This window comes from Phocoena phocoena, chromosome X, assembly GCF_963924675.1.
Source record: "Phocoena phocoena chromosome X, mPhoPho1.1, whole genome shotgun sequence".
Taxonomy (NCBI): domain Eukaryota; kingdom Metazoa; phylum Chordata; class Mammalia; order Artiodactyla; family Phocoenidae; genus Phocoena; species Phocoena phocoena.
Window position 1 is genome coordinate 12,652,728 of NC_089240.1, and position 5,404 is coordinate 12,658,131.

Sequence of the window (5,404 nt, forward strand, 5' to 3'; positions counted from 1 at the left end):
AATAATAGGGAAAGAAACCTGTCAAATAGGCTAAAACCTAGATAATTCTACATATTCTGAGGAATACACGCCACTGTCGCCCTTGCTTGTAAATATGTGGAATGTTTTTAATTGCCTATGCCTGTGTTCAAATTCAATACTGCATTTACTAGTATATTTCTTTCATTAGTATGCTAGTCATCCGATCTGCAAGATAAGGTTGGATGAATATACTTAACACTACTGAACTATACACTGAAAAAGGTTAAGATGGCAAATTTTATTTTAATGTGTATTTTACCACCATTAAAAATAACTAATAAATTCAGTAGGGAAAAAAATAGGGTTGGAGTTGTATGTGTAAGTTTGGGGGCATATCTCTGCTCTTAAAAAAGGAAGGGGGTAAAGGCATTGCTTCTAGAGTGCATGCCTTCTCTGGAAAAGGGAAGCATATATGCTCTAGGAAATGAATAAAATTCTTTAAAAGATTAATATGGGGAAAAAGTTATGTTAACTTTATATATTTTTTCTGTTTTAAACCATAGTTATCTTTAAAAGGTAAACACACAAGATATGCATTTTTCAGGGCACACAGGCTTCCCTCCTAGGTCTCTTGCAAATTCTTAATGCAAAATTCAACTGCAGTGAGTCTTCCAAATTGACTCACAGAATGCCTGACTTGCCCTTCTATCTCAGACATACAAAGGATGTATTCATAGGGTGTGTCCCTGCTGGCCACCCCTGATCAACTTACATCTGGTGTTCTGGTATAGTTATTAACAGCACCCTCTTTCACTCTCAACCATGTCCTGCTTTGCATGACAAATTCTTGGTCACCTTCTCTGCAGAGGTTATGGAAACTGCCTTGGGGATGTGGTTTCTTCCATGCCTTAGTCAGATGACCCCCAAGGGGGTGATGTAAATTCCCTGGCTACTGATACACCCTCAGGGGAAACTTTTCAAGTCTTTTCTGCCTCCAAAAAGTGTTTTACTTGTGCCTTCCTAGACATGAAGGGGGAAAGTTGGGCTTGAGGGCTGTCAAAGGGCTTGAGAAAGAATTCTGTACTAAAATTGCTGCTTATCTTCATTAAATAATATAATAAAACCCTTTCTTTACACTATTAATGTTTGTTTAATGACTTTTTCTTCCTATTAGTTTTTTTGAGCACGTAAGGTATCTATACAATTAGCGAGACAACATGAGATCAGAGAGTGACTGGAAAACTCATGAGGGATTTACTAGAGAGGCAGGAATGGAAAGATCCACCCGCTGCTCCTCAGCTCACTATGGAACCAGTGACAATCTGCTGACATCACCAGTAGGGCAAGCTTCTAGCCCCTTTCTCCTTTCCCAGGGCTACATGGGTTAGGGTGAGGTTGGCTATTCTAAAACCAGGCATCCACCTCAGAAAAGTTTAGGAAGATGTCTTTCCCTTGCTCACTTTGGGGACACATTCTTTTGGCACAGTATTAGCAAAACTACAGTATTGTAATCACTTTAGGTATTTTTCTGTTCACTAGAAGACTCAACTTTTGATACCTATTCTACTTAATGTTTTATTGTCTTTTTAATTCAACTTTAAGTTCTTTCATGCAAAATTTTATTGATCAAAATGGTTACAGTTCAATTAAGCAAATAAGCTCAATTTGACCATGTAATTAGTACATATTAACAATACTGGCTACTTTGCATGTAAATAGTAATGCATTCTTGTTGTTAGGAACTGAATGTTTGCATCCCCCCAAAGTTCCTGTGTCGAAATGTAACCCCCAATGTGATGCTATTAGAAGGTGGGGCCTTTGGGAGGTGACTAGGTCATGAGGTTGGAGCCCTCATGATGGGGTTAGTACCTTTATAAAAGAGGCCACACAGAGCTCTCTCAGCCCTTCCACCATGTGAGGACACAGAGAGATGTGCATCTATGAATCAGTAAGGAAGTACTCACCAGACACTGAATCTGCCATCTGCCAGCACCTTGATCGTGGACTTCCCAGCCTCTAGAACTGTGAGAAATAAATTCCTGTTATTTATAAGCCATCCAGTCTGTGGTATATTGTTATGGCAGCCCGAACAGACTAAGACACTTGTCCCTGTGTACATTTTGATCCCTGCTTATCAAATTCAACCTACTCTTCGAAAATGGTACTTCGGTTTCGGTTCTAGGTGGGGATATCAACTCTGCCACCATTCCAGGAGTTGTGTTGCTTTGAGCTTATCACTAGACAAAAGAATCAATAAGAATATTAACTGAATGAAGAATAACTTTATTCACTAATAACTGAATAAGAATTGATTGAATAAAGAATAACTACCACTGGATAGTTCCCTGCTCCAAAGAAAACTTTTAATCAGTTGCACAAATATAGATTTGCATGCATTTTCATATTAATATGCATTTATAAGTATCTTATCTTTCTATTTTAAGTGGTAACTGTAACCTAGAAAATATATAAAGCCTTTGGCATAGCAATGAGTGTTGGAGAGGACTTGAGACCCCACTATATGTCCTTGAATAAATCTGGTGATTAATACTGAAATCAATGGTAGGTGAGAAATGAAGTGTTCTTTCCTGAGAATTTCTGCATTGACCTTTCAGTGAGTCCTAGTACCATTGTCCTACTAGAGCAAGAAAAAAAAGAGTTCCAACCTGGCATTCAGAAAGTAGACATTTCTTGCTCTCCCTTTATGCTTGCAATAAATGAAAAATACATTTATGGATCATTCTTTGGTCACTTTATAATAACTAAGACTCATATTTAGGGACTTCCCTGGTGGTCCAGTGGTTAAGACTCCGCACTCCCACTGCAGGGGACACGGGTTTGATCCCTGGTCCGAGAGAAAAACAAAACAAAACCCTCATATTTAGTAATAGCAGTATCTATTACACCATTTATATGAGTAAAATATTTTCTTTAACTTTTTAAGAACAATCAGCTATTTTCTACTGACAAAATAAGACAAAAGTTTAGGCCTTTTCCCATAGAGAGGGGATAAACCAAAACATATATATTTGAGAATAAGTAGATGTTGTATTTCAGGCACTAAGAAAAATAGAAAATACATGTTACATTGCAGAATAAAGATAAATTTGTTCTGTTTATCAGAATATCATAGTAGAATGTATCTTTGCATTACATTTTTACATACCTTATTTTTATCTTATGATTTATCGAATTCAAATGATGGTAACTAGTTTGGAAATGGAATTGGCTTTTAGAGTAACTTCTGTAATGAAATTAACTTGAGCAATTTAAGCTTATTCATTAAAATGAACGCAGCGGTTAACTGTTGAAGATAAACATCTAACTCCTATAAAAGGAGATTTGCATTCATTTCTAAATCATAATAGAATAAAATCGAAATCTGTATCCTTTTTTAATTAGAAGTTTCTTCCTAGAAGACATTCTTAGTTATTCTGACATGAAAGTCTGGTCTGATTCATAAGAAATGTTACAGCAACCCAAACACTGATGCTTTCAGAATGGCAGCAATTCTCAGCATAAGTCCTGGTCACAGGAACCAGCAAAATTGGAGATTTGAACAGCTATATTTTGTGCCACCCAGGGCATTCTCTAGTTAGAGGCCGTAACTGCCAAGTCTTCACCTTCAAGAAGTTTAAGATTTAGTGCCAGATGCAGTCTTATGAAGGCAACAAAGTACAGTATAGTGTGATAGGTGTTATAAAAGGTGAAATACTTGTGCTGAGAGCACCCGCAGGACAAGTACCTAACCCACTCTTGAGGGGGTTGGGAAGTTTTCACGCTGCTGCTGCCATTAATCACAGATAAAGTTTTGGGGACACTAACTATTGCCAGGCACTATGCCAACATATAGCATTCCCTTGATTTTTACTGATGAGAAAACTGAAGACTAAACATTAGGAACTGGGAGTTCCCTGGCAGTCCAGTGGTTAGGACGGCCAGAAAAAAAAAATTAGGAATTTACTCAAGATCAGAGAGCCAAGCCTTGAGATTCCCAGTCCATCCAACTCCAAAGTCTATGTCCCTAATTACCGATGCACTGAGCTGGACGAGCTCCACTTGGAGGCTTGTTACTGCAAGTGTCTTTGTAAGAGGGAGTAGGGCAGTTTATGAAGAGTTTGGGCTTCTGCTGAATGATTTCAAGGAGGGACTAGGGAAACAGGCAGCTTAGTAATTGGGTATCTCAGTAATTTTGATTTGGAGGAGAGAGGGAAAAAGGTAAGCCAGGGAAGTTATCCAATTATCAAAAGATGGGGGTTGTTAATCCTTTTGCAGTCGCAACCTGTCCTTGGGAGAAACACTTTTTTCTTGGTCTTGTCCCTGGCCTTGTATGTGTAAATCACGGTCTAATTATTAGCAGGGTTTATTTTGTTTTCTCAGTCCCTTACCCAACTGCCCCAGTTTAATTCCTTGTCACCTCTCACCTAGATTGCGTTATTCCGGCTGTACCCTTTATATTGCAAACCAGAGTAATTTACCTAAAACACAAATATGATCACAACAAGCCTCAACTTAAAATCTTGCAACGGTTCTCTGTTCCCTACAGAGCATAATTAAGGCTTCTTGGAATGGCCCTCCTCCACAACCTAGCCGCAGCGGTATTCAAGGAATACCGCTGTATTCCTTGAAACTTTCAAATTGCCCTTTATATTCGATGGCCAAAATTCTCGCGGTTCTGGCAGATCCCACCTTGTTTCACCTCTTAGTGCCTTTGCTTATGCTGGTTTACCTGCAATGCCATTACCGCCCTCTCCACCTGAGTAAAGGTCGTCTGCCTTCAAAGCAACTCAGGCATCAGAAAGCTCTCCCTGAATCTCCAGGCGGAATATGTTAAGTAATCTTAGTTGCCTGTACCATATTATCTAATCTATGAATTGGCCCTTCTCTGCCTCTAGATTGTAAATTCCTTGGGAGTAGAGGTTGCACCTTTGCAGCCTCGGTAGTTAATTTCGCCTATAGAGCCGGCAGGTGTGAATGGAAGGGGGCGGGGTAAGGAACTTTGTCTAAGGCGTTGATAGGTGGAACTATGGAAGGAGCCAGAGCCTCGGACTGGAAAGCAAGGCGAGCAGCGTGAGAGATGAGGCTTTGTGAATGGACGAGAAAGGGGGAGGTGTGGCTTTAACTTCCTGGCCACAAGACATCTCACAATGAGGTGGGGAGAGGGAGTGATAACGCACTGGGGAAGCGCTACGAGGGAAAAAGTACTTACAAGACGGGTTAGGAGCCCAGAGGATTTTTCGAGAAGGAGACATTTACTCGTACAGGATTTTGGAAGACGAGCTACCTACCTCCCGTCATCCGTCTTTCGTCAGCCAAGGTGGAGACAGGCTACCGCCCCTCTAGCCCGAGAGGCCGCGCAGCGACTGCAACTGCGCGCGGCTGCGGACGCCTTCAAGCCTGCCCCTTCCGGCCGACTGTTGCGGGGCGTGGCGGTGCTGGCAAG